Raw genomic sequence first — 17,363 nt, 5'->3', positions numbered from 1 at the left:
GGGACCGAATGATGTTCATATTGAGGATGTAGCGGTTAAGGATGTTGTCCTAGAAGGGATTGTTGCTGAGGAGGATCCCGTGGAGGATCCTGACAAGAATGAATGAAGGACCACTGAGGAATTGATGACCATGGTTAGGGCGACTACCAGAGGTAGGATTGGCCGGTCACTACCGGAGGTTCATTCATGTTTGTAAAGATAGTAGCCCCTTTAACGCGGCTTATTTGTAAGACTAAGAAGTTCGAATGGACAGAGAAATGCGAGAATAGCTTTTAAGAACTGAAACAAATATTGGTGATGGCCCCTATGTTGGCATTTCCAGATGGAAAAGGAGATTTTGTGATGTGTAGTGACGCTTCGCATAAGGAATTAGGGTGCTTCTTATACAGCACGTCAAGGTAATTGCGTACGCGTCAAGACAATTTAGAGAATATAAAATTCGATATCCCCACCCATGAGCTTGGGCTCATGGCAATAGTTTTGCCCTAAATATTTGAGGTACTACTTGTATGGAGAGAAGTGCAAGATTTACACAAACCGTAGGAGCTCTAGTACATTTTTACGTCGAAAGAGCTCAACATACGCCAGAGGAGGCGGTTAGAGCTAATCAAGAATTATGATTGGGAGATTCTTTATCATTCAGGGAAAGCCAATGTGGTGGCTGATGCCTTAGTAAAAAGGAGAGACTCAAGATGATAATGTCTTTGTAGAGTTTATAAGAGATTTTGAGAAAATGGAAATAGAAGTGAAGGTAACTGGAGCCGGTACCGAAAAGCTGTTTGAGATTGCAATACATCCCGAATTATTGGAAAAGATCATATTGTGCCAAGAAAAAAAAATGATGAACGAAGGCAGAGAGCCAACAAATAAAGAAGAGATTAATATCGAGAAAGATGATAAGGGAATAATGTGGTATTCCTACAAAATTTGGGTTCCAAACGTTCAAGAGCTTAAAGATGAGATCTTAGATGAAAGCCCTAGTTTGAGGAATAAGATTTAGAGCATACCCTGAATGTGATAGTTAGGGAGGTCGCCATCAAGAAAAAAGAGAGGAACCCATAACATAATGAAATAGAAAATGAGGATTTAAAACATGTAGGATGACCCCGATTATGGGGAGGAGGAGGGAACATTCAGACTAAGGAAACAGAAGTCGAGTAAGGAAAGAAGACCCGAGACGGTACTCCTATACGGAAATTCATGGACCTGTCTAAAGAGAACTTAGACTATTATCCCCAACCACCACCCTGAGGAAACAATGCGGTGAGAAATTCTTTCAGGACCTTTAAGTCGCTAAGCTCTCAAAGTTCCAAGGAATAAGCTGACCCAGTCGAGGCAAGAGCCTGGCTAAAGGAAATATAGGAATCATTTGAGATTCTAAATGATTGACGAATCACAAAAGACTGTTTTTATCACTTACCCTCCTAAGAGGGAGGCCACCCGCTGGTGAAAGGCCAAGAAAGGCACGGGGCAAGAGATTATAATAAACTGATTTAAGTTCAGTCAATTGTTTTTGGGAAAGTAATTCCCAAGGTTATGGAGATAATGTAAAAGCTTTAGAACTAGAACAAAGGTGGAAGAGTATGATGAATTATGAATATAAGATTGTAGAAGTTGTCAAGATTCGTTCTGATGACAAGAATCCCAGAACAACGTGATGTTTGAAGTCAATGATTAGTGGGTTCGTGAAATGATTGTAAGAGAGAGGTAAATAAAAAGAAACTGAAGAGGAAAGGAATATAAAGGCAATAGGGTTTGAGGAATGATGAGGAAGTTGGGTATGAGGAAACCCTAAAGAATCATAGTAATAGAAATAGAAAAGTATGTGATCGTCAGGATGAGGATGATTCACTATGAGTAAAAGTTGATGGTTGAAGGCATAAGAGATGTACATATTGTACCCCCTTATAAGTTGGGAGAATTCGAGGAAACCTTGAGATAGTTCGAAGGATAAATAATGAGACGCGGATAGGCTGAGGAGACAAGAAAGTAGGAAATTAGGAAAATTGGATGAAGGAAGTGACCTTCAAGAATGTGAAGTGTAAGACCGGTGGCATGATACCCAGAAAGGGAGACGCCAGGTTTGAAAGATATCCCAACATGGAGATGACTGTTGAGATAAACAACAAAAGTAAATAAGGAATTATTAAGAAGAAGTTCACATTGAACACGACCAATATCTTCCATAACATCCTTGTTATCGTTACCAAATTAGGCAAGAAAAGCGGATAACCGTTGTTATCTTTTGGAGGCCATATTGATTGACCTCAATTTAAATAAGGATGCTATTATGAAATTAGGTATAGACTATCGAGGTGGGAATGATGAATAAGATAATCTATTAAGGATATATGACTTGATTTATCCATGGAAGGATGCAAGTACCTTTTTAAAGGTGGAATTAAGGATATAACTTCGATAACTTGAGATAAATCCTAGGGGAATGCATAACGGTTGGCATTTCATCCTTAATAAGGACACCATGAGTTTTGACAGTATGAATTGGAAAGGATCAAGGTAGCAACAACCTTTAAAGATCAGTAAAGAAATTTTTCAGAAGTACATAGACAATGGTTCTAGTATTAGTAAATGGTATTTTGATATGCCCTGTACCTAGGGTGTACGTGATGAAGGATTTAAGGATAACCTTAGAGGTTTTACAAGGAGAAAGGTAATATTCAAAATTCTCAAGAATAGAAATGTTGATAAAGGAAATATGACGTAATTATAATGATGCCAAGTGGGGCATGTGTTAAACCACGAGAAAGTATAGATCGACCCAATGAGGGTCAAGATTGGTGAAAACAAGAAGGACGCATGATAAGAGACGTCCTAAGTATGATCGAGAGTCAGCCGTGACAATGTTCATATCTAAAGACTAAGGCAATGACTTATGGAAAAATGGTGATTTTTTTTTCTTTCTCACCAGGACTTAAGAAAAGCATTTTCACATAAGCATTGATTGAAATGAGGAGAAAATTTAGTTGAAGGTGGTTAAAAGACCTTGATTATAAGGAACTATTACTATCAGGAAAGGCCAATGAGGTGGCCGACACTCTAAGTGCAAGAAAGCAATTATAGGCGCTCGTGCCAGAGGAATGCAGTGATAATGGTTGAAGCCGTGAAGGTTGTACTATGGTTTGGAAGGTTGACATTCCTTCTGATGACTGTGCAATACCCAAACGTAATAGTAGTTGGTAAAGGTTTAATTCGTGTAATCGCCATGAGCGGCCCATCTATCTCAGAAGGTACTATCTTGAGATAAGCCAGGACCATGTTTCAAAAAGGACTAGATGAACCTTTGAGTTAAGTCTTCTATTTAAGGCATATGATTAAGAATGGTATTAACCTGCTATCGTTGCTTTGATTGAAACTCTTCTGCAATTTTATCTGCTTCATGTCATGAAAGTACGTCAGAATTTGGAGTGTTTTTCATGAATTATGAATGGTGATTATGTTAACTCCTTAGAAAAATTCTATACGACATGTATGGACTCCGTATGGTTAGATATTAAGATTTCATGGAAAGTGAATGACGACAGTAGGTCAGTGGTGGACCATAGTAATGCAGCAATGATTCTGCGAGTAATGAGCTGATTACAATCGTGAGAGTTGTATTGGAATGGATGTTGAGATTGAGTACCACTAATCGGGTCGTGTTGACGTATAACTTATCTTTGATAAAAAAACTAGGTCGATTATTTACCTATTGAATTTTTATTCCTTCTTATCAATAGAGAGTCATATTACTATACGAGGAAGGTTGCAGTGCAAGCAGAGAATTCTAGTAACGATGATGTCTAGAATGAGATCCCAGATTCGATTTTCGATATTAAGGGAGTTTCAAAGGTGATTGTGTATAAGCTCGAGGAAGAGCATGGGTCCATAGAATGATGGGAGGAATAGCAAAATATTTAGGCATGTGAAATACGATGCTATAATACTTGATGTTGATATAAATACGTATATGTTTTGTTCTCCTATGACAAACCTCTATAGTTCAGAAGTAGATTCCAAGCCGGATATTTTATGGCAATATTTTTTTACATATATACAATTCTCTTCAGTTCGTTCTTTTCTCTTCTTTTCATTTCATGTAAGCTGAGAAGAACAACCCTTCTAGAAGGGGAGGTATTGCCGAATGACTATCTATCTGTGTGATAGAAGCCTAGTAGGATACCACATGTTGTTTAATTGCTTGTCAAGTACAAAAGGCTGGCCACCTTCTGTACTAACTATGCGATATAACAAGTGTTCATGATCATAGTGATCTCTCAATAAATTCTTTTACTTCTATACGATGGATCAAGCTTTCAAAGATAGAAGCAGCTAAAAAAAGAGTAGTATCATTGCAGTGGTATTCCGAATCTAACGCGTTCGTGATACTAAGGTTGACGCAATTATTTAAAGGTTATAGAATGCTAACGAGCAAAAGTATAACCAGTATAGTATTATGTACGGAAGATAGTAATGACTACGAACTGGAAAAGAGTGGGTATTGAGAAGCAAAAGCTATAATGCTAGAAGCTATGATGAGAGACTGTGCAATAGACTTGAAAGAATTTGAAATGGTCACTTAACACGGATTGAGTTTTCTTACGACAATAGATCATATGTTATTATCGAGATGTCGCCTTATAAGATCCTTGAGGGAAGACAATATCGATCTCCCTTATGTTAGGATGAAGATTGCAGAGCGCAAGATGCTCGGACCAGCAGTGGTCCAAAGGACCAAGGATATAATAGATCTAATCAGAGGACGGCTGGTAGTAGCCCAAGATGGACATAAGAAGTATGTTGATTTGACACGAAATGACAAAGAATAGGAAGTAGGGGACCTAGTGCTGTTATAGGTATTCCCTTGGAAAGGATGGATGAGGTTCGGAAAGAAAGGAAAGCTAAGCCCACGAATTGTTGGACCCTTGGATATATTAAGACGTATTGGGAAGTTAGCATATGAGCTAGCCCTACTCCCGAACCTGTAGCAAATTCATAACGTATTCCACGTATCAATGTTAAGGAAGTATAATTCGGATGCCAGAAAAATAGGGGCATATGAGCGCATAGACATGCAACCAGACGTAACCTATATGGAGCAACCGGGAAAGGTTATAGATTGAAAATGAACAAGTGTTTGGGAGAAGGGCTATCAAACTAGTCAGAGTTTGATGGTAGAACCACAATGTGGGAAGATTGACTTGAGAGTTAGAAAGTGCAATGCTAAGAAAGTATCCCTATGCATTTTCTATCTGATTCCGGGACGGAATCCTTTTATGGAGGGGAGACTGTAATAACCCCAATTTTTGGAATTTTTTTGAAACCCTTATGAATAGTGATTTTGCTAATTATGCTGAATAAGAAAAACTTTTCATGCCGCACTATGTAGGGGTTCTTTTATTGTTATTCTGAGATCTTATTAGTACTCTATATGATATATAAGTGTATGTAAAGATCGTCAGAATCCAAATTCGAACACTTTGATTTTTCCCGGAAATCTACCAGATACAGAAAGAATTGAGTATACGGTAACATGATAAAAAGGATTTAAATTCAAGGATTTTAAGAGAGGATCATAAATGGAATATAAAATATTGAGAAAGGTTTAGGGGAAGCCCAAGTAATAAGATCCCGGATATGATCCCTCGAACGATAAACGCGAACAAAAGTTAAGCGAACCGTAAAACAAATAAGCGACCAAGAGACAAGCTTGTACAAGAAGCCAAGGATTGTGACATCATCAAACCACAAGACAAAGACATGTGGCAAATGGATGACATAAGAAAGGTGACATAAGCATGACAAGTGAGATTGTTTTGTTGGTTGATTTGTAGCCAAGCATTATTTACCATGGTAAATTATAAACTAACCAAGCTAACAAAACACCACACAAATACACCAAGCAAGCAAAAAAATTCATTTCCTCTCTTTTCTTCATGAAGCTCTCGGCTTCTTTCTTAGAAAAAGGGAAGTCCAAGCTCCTCCACTTGCTAATTTACAAGGTAATTATCCTAGCTTCTCCTAGTTAAGTTACATACTTCCTAGGAATCTTAGCTTCAAAATCCTTTCCTAGCATTTCCTATAAATCATTCAAGAAGATGGTGAATAGTACTTTCTTGAAATTAATTTTTGTGTTCTTGATTTCTTTGAAAGATCAAGCTTGTAGGAGGTTAGATTAAGGCTTCCATGGGCATTCCAAGGATCTTTCATGGATTAAAAGATTCAAGGAAGGTATAACTCTTCATGATCTTAGACTTAAGTTTTGTTGTTTAGATTTCCTAATGTTTAGATGATGGGTTAGTGTAATGGGTGTGTAATCATGTTTAGAGCTTGTTATGAGTAGTTTAGTTGATGAGAGGCATGATTATTGTGTGTTTAGAGATTGGTTGGTTTTGTGATGTTTTTGGAGTTGGAAATCTTGGTTATTAGTTAATGAACTTAAGTAAGCTCTTAGTTCATGATTGAGAAGTAGTATAAAGTGGAAATCTTGAGTTGTTGGGGATGTTATAGTAGTGTATGGATGAATTTTGGGTTGTAATGTTGATTGTGGGTTGATTGTGGATTGATTTGGAGTTGTACAAATTTGGTAATCGCGTAAACATAGCCGTCGTAATGTCCGATTACCCTAGACTGTTTTTGTTCTTAACAATAGCACCCGTGAACTCACTGTTAGGTTTTGATCATTGCCTATACTAAGGGTATACGCAACTACTGCTTATCTCTAGCATAGGTATTATGCAACTTATAAGCATTTGAATCAACAGATATATATCAAGATTACGAAACAGACATGCATATATACCATATCACATCCTCCAATATGTCGCAAGATTTGCTAATTAACCATCATGCATCTATCACAAGATAATGCATATACATATGTATACATCACAACAACAGTATAACGGGTAGAAAACTTGCCTAAGTATTCCCGGATAGACTTAAGCATAGAGTGGGTCCGATAACCTATGAACAACAACATAAGTCGGAATTGCTTCATACCCTAATTAGTCATTTAAAGTCCTTAACCAAGGTTTCAAAGTAAGGCGAGGGGTAATGGTTCGGTCGCGAAGCGCCGTTACTTAAAATGGTCGTTTCTCCTAAATCGTACATCGGATTAAAACGAACCACATATCAAAACGAAGCTCGTAACATGAACTATCTAATAGTGGTAATGGTCAGAACCTAATAGTGAGTTCATGGGTCCTGATGTTAAGAACAAAAATAGTCTAAAGTAAATCGGGCATTACGAAAGCTATGTTTACGCAATTACCAAATTTTATCCTACTCCAAATCAACCACAAATCAACCACAATTCAACAACAATTCAACCATACAACCAAACTTCATCCATACATTACTACAATAGCCCCAACACCTCAAGTTCTCCAATTTATATTATTCTCAAACATGAACTAAAACTATTCTTAAGTCCATTAACTAATAACCAAGATTTACAACTCCAAAAACGTCACAAAACCAACTAATCTCTACATATTCAATCACCATGCTTCTCATGAACTATACTACTCATAATAAGCTCTTAATATTCAATAACAATGCTAGGTTAAGAGATTATACCTTCCTTGGTGAGTAAGAGTAACTAAGGAGCTTGGAATCACCCTTGAAAGTCCTTACCAAAGCTTAATCTAACCAAAAACACAAGATCAAACAATATAAATTTCTTGAAAACACTATTCACCCTCTTCTTAAATGATTTATTAAAAGAGATTCTGAAGGAATTTGGAGCTTAAACTCCTAGGATAGCCATAACTAATTATAAGGAACCTTGGATAATTACCTTGCAATTTAACAATGGTTGGATCTTGGATTTTGAAATTTTCCTCTTTGAAAAACAAGAAAAGCCGAGAGCTTCTCTTGAATAATGAGAGTCAACTTTGTTTTTGTGTTTTTTGATTTTTTTGGCTTGGTTGATCCACTTTTGTTTGATTTATTACCTTTTAACCATGGTGAATTTTGTGTGGTTTATAATCAACCAACCTTCCTTCCTTTTTGTTCATGCTTAGGTCATCATTCTTATGCCATCTTCCCATGCTTATCCTCTTCTTATTGGTTTGATGACATCATCCTCACTAACCTCTTTGATTATCTCCTAATTACTTGGCTAATGACCGCTGATCTCTTATACGGTTCACTTAACTTTCATTTTCGTTTATCGTTTGAGGGATCATACCCGAGATCTTATTACTTGGGTTCCCTTAACCTTTCTCAATACATTATATTCCTTTTATGATCCTTTGTTATAATCCTTGAATTTAAATCCTTTTTATCATGTTACCTTATACTCAATTCTTTCGGTATCTGGTGGATTTTCGGGAAAAATCAAAGTGTTCGAATTTGGATTCTGACGATCTTTACATACACTTATATCCCATATAGAGTACTAATAAGATTTCAGAATAACAATAGAAGAACCCCTACATAGTGTGGCATGAAAAGTTTTCTTATTCAGCATAATCAGCAAAACACTATTCATAAGGGTTTCAAAAATTCCAAAAATTGGGGTTATTACAGAAACGAAGGGTAGTTAGAAGCTTGTAATGAATAAAATGAGATGAGAATGAGTATTGATAAGTAAATGTGATGTTTAACAGAGGAAGTGAGACGTAGAAAGGGAAAGCAAGTGATTGATGAGTGAAAACTAATTATCAAGTGCTAGGAAGTAAAAGCGGATTGATAAGGAAAGTATCCCTGAACTTTCTTGTACTAAAATGGTAAGTATTCTCGAACTATCTTCATTATGTTGCAATTATTTCAAATTGTTCCTATTCTATATTGCAAGTACTTTGATGTACTTAACCCCAAATCCTGATTCTTATTGATCTTGAGACATAAGCCTGATTCTTCATAAACCATTAACTGTTGAATTCTCAAATATAAACCACACCTATATGTGACTACTCCACAAATACATATCTACCACATACTAATTCTCGATACGAGATTGCTTAACATACCAACCCTTATATCTTGTGTAACAGAAGACCAATTCTTGTAACTCTTGAACCCTTGGGTCTTCTGCTTTCTGAATCTTTCCTGGATTGAAACCCAACCTTTATGATTTCCTTGTTATTTTATGGAATTATAGATCATCCTATGCTTCAAGATAAATGTTGTTTATGATTCGACTATTGATTTACATTGCTTATCATATTGTGATTCTCGAAATTGGATTATTTTTAAATATGGATCAGATTCGTGGTCGGACCAGATTCGTGGTCGGACCAGATTCGTGGTTATAATTGGCCTATGTGTGCCTTGGATCCAGTCTTTAGAGCAAAGCTGGGAGCCTTTCTCGGGGTTAGTGTGTGACTGATCAGCAGCCTAACCTTGGTTTTTAAAATAAAAGTGAATATCCAATTCTAATCATTGCTTATCAGTAAACTTGATTCCTTATATCATTTCAATTGATCATTGTTAATCTCAGTTACTGTCATTGTGTCTTGCTGAGCCAGTTAGCTCACTCTTACAAATTTTTTTATATTCTTTTCCAGTGAAAAAGAAAACTGGTGGTAGCGAGGATCCCCAGACAAGTATGCGAGCTAGGTATCCAGGTTGAAATGGAATAGACTAGCAGATGATGTTTGGCTTGGTTGTGTTGATAGTTTATAATAAAGTTTAAACTTCCGTTTTAAGATAAATAAACTGGGATTTGGAACGATTGTAATATAAATAAGGTGATGGCTTGTGGGCATACTTTCAACTGCATCGATCCATGGATAATGGTAAGTAGGGTCATTGCTATATATCATTATATTCATAAACAGGTTTGAATATGGTGTGTGTGTGTTGTGGTCCCCAAACTTCTGACCCGGGTTTGGAGGGAGTTACAGGTTTGGCATCAGAGCCACGGTTGAAAGTCACTGCCACAAGCCTAGATTGTTGAGAGTGGGTAGAGGGTTAAGATTAGTATTAAGAAATAAAAAAATAGAGCATCGAGAGGTGGAGTGCGACTAAATAGTAGGTTTTAGTATGATTCGTGACGAGATTCGAGATTCTTATCTAGTAACGTGATTTTTAGATAGCAGCGATGGCAGATTCCTTTATTTTGATATCATCTGATTACTCGGAGCCTTCTGTTGGAGGACCGTCATCCGATCCACGTCTTGCTCTTCCACTGGTGTCAACCATAATACCTGTTGCGACGGTTGTACCAATGCGAGCTATTTCACCTCCAAGTGTGAGACTACTTATTCAAGAACCTTCACATGCTGATTCTGACCCCACTGGACATTCGGCTGCGGGTGCGTCTTAGGATTCTGCTGATCCCATTATAAATCAGATTCTCTTCTTCCCTATTTGTGAATTTTTCTATCTAAACATTGTTTCTTTCCTCGGTGATTCTATCGGACGATTGGAGAAAATAATGCATATGCGTTGACTATTTGTCTGATAAAAGGGTCTGGTGGGATGCCACCGAATTATGTGTTATGAACTATACGGTACTAAGACTTGCCATCTTATGTACTTGTATGGTTGCTCTCAGTCATACCTACATCTTTTTCACTATTCCTTCTCATTCGATTTCCTTGATTTGGAAATTTCATTTGGAATTCTATGATAATGAATTTCTTCAGTAATCTCTAGTATGAGGCTCTTCTTTTGGAGCGAAAATCCCTGTAGGGCACAGATCCGGGAACTACAACACATTATCAGGACTATAGATGTCGGTAGGAATGTGAGGGAATTTCAGAATGAGATTCAGGTAACCCGAAGAGTACTTGAAACTAGACGACGAAGATGATGTGACAGCTGATATATGTATAATAACATGTGATATGTTAGATCAGACTTTTAGTGGGAATATAAATAAACAAGACTTGCTGACTAATGGATCGGCCTGTTGTACCTTTGCCTTCAATAAAAAGTTGCTTGTACCACCAAACTTTGATATATATCAGTACCTTTCCTTTTTCAGCATTGTCATTACTTTACTATGCCTGTATTATCTGACTACACCAGTTATAAACTCTTGTGATAACATCTACCCTTTTTCCCTTAACTGTTTATATTCTGTAAAGAAGCATGCAATTTACTTAGTTCAATGATTGAAAATGTTTTCAAAAAGAGATGTTGTAACACCCCCAAATTCGGGGTCGGGGATTCGGGTTGTCACGAGTTCCATTTCCCTTATCAATACTTAATCTTAACAGTCAACCAACTACTGCGTACTCTGACCCCACAATATATATACACACACACCACAAGTTATAGTCCTAGAGATGAATACCAAAAATAACACAAGTCATTTTATTCCACAATTATAAACCGTTACACCTTAAAAGGGTTTCTGAATAAATTTACATTTCCTTGCCATTATTACAATTCATAAATATACATAATCTGGTACATCAAAAGTTGAAAGCCTAGCCTATTGGTAGATCCTACCTCGGCTATAACGGCATCAACGCCTACAGGAAACTGCAGAACGTTTCCTAACCGCTTGCGAATCGGGAGCTTGGTCTGGTTCATCTTTTCTATCTGTTGTTGTGTGATGAAAGAAGAAAGCAAGGATGAGCAACAAGCCCACCGAAATAATATGTATAATAATTAACAATATATGAGCATTCTCATAGTACTCATGAAAGTCTTGGTCAAGAAGAAATGAACCAAGTTGATATTTTAACGCGACCAAGTCGCAAAATATTCAGTATATACATACATATATACTTTTCACAATCTTGGAAGTCCTCTTCCATGCCTAATATACACAGAGTTCCTGTTTATAACTGTATAAAAATATCGTTGCAAGGTGATCTCATATATCTAACCTTGTCTCAACGTTTTTATGAAAATCTTTGTCATGCATAAGATAATCATTAACCTGATATAAGTTTAAAAGATGAAGTTACAAGTTACTCCAATATACTTATATCTTTTCCAAAAACTACTTGAACTACCACCGTTCAAGTTATAATCAGTTTCAAAAGTTCATCACACTGATGAGACTACAAGACAAGATTTGAATAGATTCAATCTTTGAATATCATTATAAATAATTAAGTTACGAGGTACTTCATTAAGTCCCGATATATATATACACCTATATATATACATTTCATAAACTCCTTGAAAACCTCTGTTATGAAAATTATAAACAAAGTTGCAATATCCAATGAATTTGGAAATGAGAAAACCTTGGCATAAACCTGATATCTTGCTGATCAGGCAAAGATACCAATAAGTAACCTTTTCTACTAGTAGATGGACGAATTCCCCACTGGTCATCACCCTGTCCGCAATATGACCTTATGCTGGACTGCCACTCAGCCACTTACGCATTTGATGGACTCCCACTGAGCCACTTACACTTTCATGGACGCCCACTGAGCCCATGTTGCTTATGCCGACTCAAATAGATGAACTTACTTCCCGAACGATGGGCAAGTAATCAAGATGTTTCTCAAAACAGCAACCTCGTTGCGAATGTAAGATACACCACTGAGCCGGATCCTTCAGGTTTTGAGCGAGTATTTAAATCCCCTTCGAAAGGAAGATCTAAAATATATAAATGAGTTTTGGGATCCGCTCTAACTTTTAAAAATCATTTTGAAGACTCGAAAACATTTTTAAGAATGTTTGGAGTAATGTTGATTTAATGAAATAAATCAGTCCCGATATATTAAAAAATATCTGAATATTATTATTTAAATAATATTTCCATAAGGATAATCTCTATATAAATAATTTGAAGTAGAAGTTTTACAACTCATACTTGAAATGAATATTAAATAACCAAAGATATACTTATACGAAAGTACTATCTTTATTTGAATAATCGAAAATAAGTTTGATTATCGAAACATTATTCTTTAATAAAATAAAGAATATTATTTAATAAATAAGCGGAGTCATAAGTCCTCAAATGAATATTCAAAGTAATATTCATTAAATAAAATAAACCGAGTCATAAGTCCTCGAATGAATATTCAAACTAATATTCATTAAATAAATAAGCGGAGTCATAAGTCCTCGAATGAATATTCAAAGTAATATTCATTAAATAAAATAAACCGAGTCATAAGTCCTCGAATGAATATTCAAACTAATATTCATTAAATAAAATATACCGAGTCATAAGTCCTCGAATGAATATTCAAACTAATATTCATTAAATAAATAAGCGGAGTCATAAGTCCTCGAATGAATATTCAATGTAATATTCATTAAATAAAATAAACCGAGTCATAAGTCCTCGAATAAATATTCAAACTAATATTCATTAAATAAATAAGCCGAGTCATAAGTCCTCGAATGAATATTCAAAGTAATATTCATTAAATAAAATAAACCGAGTCATAAGTCCTCGAATGAATATTCAAACTAATATTCATTAAATAAAATAAAGCTATCGAATAAACCTTATTCGATTAATAGTTTTGAAACTATATCAATATATATATAAATATATATATATATAATATACTCGGGAACATCGATTCCCGGTTTTAGAAAATGTTCACCTTTGGGTCCCCTATCCTAAGGGTATACGCAACTACTGCTTATCTCTAGCATAGGTATTATGCAACTTCTAAGCATTGAAATCAACAGATAGATAACCAGATTACGAAACAGACATGCATATATATACCATCTCAGCATGCTTCAATATATCGCAAAATTTGCTAATTAACCAACATGCATCTATCATAAGATAATGCATATACATACATCACCACAACAGTATATTGGGTAGAAAACTTGCCTGAGTGCTCCCGGATAGACTTAAGCTTAGAGTGAGTTCGATAACCTATGAACAGCAACATAAGTCGGAATTAAACCCCGGTCGCTTAAGAAACTAGACTTTAACCAATTGAACCCTAACGTTTGCTTTTGCACTTAACGATTCACTTATGTCGCTCGAGTACCCTCGGCTCCACCATTTTTAATAAACTAACCATTAAGAATTTTAAAGCGATTCTTTTGCGAGTACCTTACCAACTGCCTAATACACTTAACCTAATTGTTTCATACCCCAATTAGTCATTTAAAGTCCTTAACCAAGGTTTCAAAGTAAGGCGAGGGGTAATGGTTCGGTCGTGAAATACCGTTACTTAAAATGGTGGTTTCTCCTAAACCGTACATCGGATTCAAATGAACCATATATCAAAACGAAGCTTGAAACATAACCTATCTATGCATGGAAGTGGTTAGTTTATAGAAGTTGGTGTTCGGGTCCAACAGTTAATCACAAAATAGTTTATAGAAAATCGGGCATTACGACGGCTATAACCTAACGATTTCCAAAGTTTAAACTATACCAAATCATCACCAATTCAACAAAAATCCAACATCCATCAACATCAAACTAAACCCATTCATCTAAGCACCATTATCATCCAAACAAACCAAACTTAAAACTAAGGGTTCAAGAGTTTATACCTTCCTTGGAGAGTGGGTAGTCACTAACAAGCCTCTAGGAACCTTGATCTATGCTTAATCAACCTTAAGCTTTCATGAAAATCAAGAAAATCAAAGTAAGTTACTATTCACTACTATTCATACTCATCTTTGATGAGTGGATTAGCTAAGTAAACCATGGAATCTTGATCTTAAACTCATGGTATAACTAAGTTATGAAATATAGGATCCAAGGAAATAAACCTTGTAATTTTCCATGGCCTAGAACTTGAGTTTTGAAAATCTATTTCTTCATTTCTTGAAAAGGCCGAATGGAAGAAGAAAGAAATGGGGGAGAGCTTTTGCTTGCTTGTTTTTCCTTGGGAAATGAGAAATAAATTCTTGGTGGAGGATATTTTTGAACAAATATCTTGATAAAGTGATGACATCACTCACACATGTCATTGCTTGCATCATTCCTTTGCCACATGTCCTTCCCTTATGGTTTGATGATGTCATCCTCCTCTAATCTCTTTGATTAGTGCTTAATTATTTGGTTAATCCTTTGGTTACTTATATAAGCTTGATCCTTGGTCGCTTATTTGTTTTACGGTTCGCTTCACTCTCGTTCTCGGTGATCGTTCGAGGGATCATATCCGGGATCTTATTACTTGGGTTCCCCTAAACCTTTCTCAATATTTTATATTCCTTTTAGATCCTCTCTTAAAATCCTTGAATTTAAATCCTTTTAATCATGTTACCTTATACTCAATTCTTTCGGTATCTAGTGGATTTTCGGGAAAAATCAAAGTGTTCGAATTTGGATTCTGACGAACTTTACATACACTTATATCCCATATAAAGTACTAATAAGATCTTAGAATTTCTATAACATTACTCCTATATAGTGTGGCATGAAAAATTTCCTTAATCATCAAAATCACTATTCATAAGGGTTACAAAAAGTCCAAAATTTTTGGGGTTATTACAGATGTTTCTGTTTTACAAAATCTTTTCATAAAAAGGATTTGATTTAAAGGCTAAATAAGTTGTTTGATTGTTTACAAAAAATGCCTCCCAGAAGAAATATCCGTTCCATCAACCAGAATGAAGAAACCAACAACAACAACAATACCCAAGACAACAATAACCAGAATGCCAATCCAGGTCCTATAGACCCAACTATAGCCCATATTCTTCAGATCTTGGCCCAACAGACCGTCCACCTGACTCAATAATAGCAGAGACAGACTAATCCTCAGTTAACCTTTAAGACCTTTCAGGAGGTGAATCCACCAGAGTTTAAAGGTTCTGTAGATCCTATTGAGGCAAGGGTCTGGTTGAAAGAGATTGAGAAGGCATTTGCCTTAGTCAAGGTGAGAGATGAGCAGAAGACTGAGTTTGCAAGTTACTACTTGAAGAATGAAGCCACCTACTTGTGGGAAACTGTTAAGGTGTTGGAAGGTACATATGATGTTACATGGGAGAGATTCAAAGAATTGTTTTTTGAAAAGTATTTACCTCAGTTCATTCAGGATCAAATGGAATTGAAATTTCTGGAGCTTAAGCAGGGGAATATGTTAGTGGCAGATTATGAAAGTAAGTTTGAGGAATTATAAAGGTTTATACCATTGTATGTGGACAGTGACAGGAAGAAAACCAAGAGGTTCCAGCAAGGACTCAAGTCATGGATCCGAGGGAAGGTGGCCATATTTGAGTTGGACACGTATGCAGGAGTTGTACAAAAGGCTCTGATTTCGGAGACGGAAAGTGAAATGTCTCAGAAGAAGAAAGAAGGTAAGAAGAGGAAGTTTGAGGGAAGTGAAGGACAGTCCCACGCAGGGAAGTTACCAAATTTCAACCAGAGGAAGGGTAAGTTCCAGCCTGGAAGGAACTTCAACAGGCAGAATACAGGAAACGGAGGCCAAGGTAACCGTCCAGCCACGGGAAACCAGCCAGCCCAGTAGAGGCCAACTATACCGGATTGTCAAGTCTGCGGGAAGAAGCATGGCGGAGTTTGCAACAAGTTGAATGTTGTATGCTACAGATACAACCAGAGGGGGAATTATTCAAGGGAGTGTCGTAATCAGCTAGCCAGGGAGCCAGCCAACAAGGATCAGCCTACCAGGATTCAGGAAGGAAAAGTTCCAACAATTGGGTATACCTGTTTCAAGTGCGGAAAGTCTAGACACATAGCAAGGGATTGCAAGGCACCAGTTCAAGTCAATAATACACTGCGAATCATGGGAGCACCTCCAGTAGTGAATGAACCTCCCAGAGCTAGAGTTTATGACATGTCTGTGAAAGATGCTATCATGGACGCTGATTGTTACGACCGGCATTTTATGTAATATTATTTGTGAATAATATTAAGTTAAATAAAAATATATTCAATGCTTGTACGTTTGTGTGAGTGAAAATTTCTGCATTATAAATTTTCTTTGGGTAGTATATGATTTTTCAAAGCAAGAATTTATTTAATTTCTTTATTTTTGATTTATAAGGAATATTCTAAGCCTTGGAGAAATTTTCTTTTAAAAGATATTTTGTTCACAAATTTTGAAAGTGATTTTATAAAATCTCTAAAAATCCAAGTTATTTTATGGTGTAAATTTTATAATTTTTGAACTTGTGTTTTATTTTATAAAAATAAATCTTTATAAATATAATTAGCAAATTACATAGTTATCCTTGCATGCAAATTCCTTCCATACATTCCAAAAGGGCTAAAGAGTCAATAACCACCCCACTAACTCTTATTTCCTAGCCAAATACCTTCTTTACCCTTGCATGCAAATTCAACCAAGTTCAAGTGGAAGGCTAATCATGTCAATTCCTAATTCCACTCACTTTTGCCAATACAAAAACCATAAGACAAGCAAAGTCATGATCATTTTTACTCATCACCCACACCACACTCACTCTTCTCTCCCTCCTCCTCCCTCACTCTCGGCTCTCTCTCTCTCACTCTCGGCCTTTAGCCGAGAACCACCCCTCCCCATTTT

The sequence above is a fragment of the Apium graveolens genome, chromosome 4, assembly GCF_009905375.1.
Source record: "Apium graveolens cultivar Ventura chromosome 4, ASM990537v1, whole genome shotgun sequence".
NCBI lineage: Eukaryota > Viridiplantae > Streptophyta > Magnoliopsida > Apiales > Apiaceae > Apium > Apium graveolens.
This window is presented reverse-complemented; position numbering follows the sequence as displayed.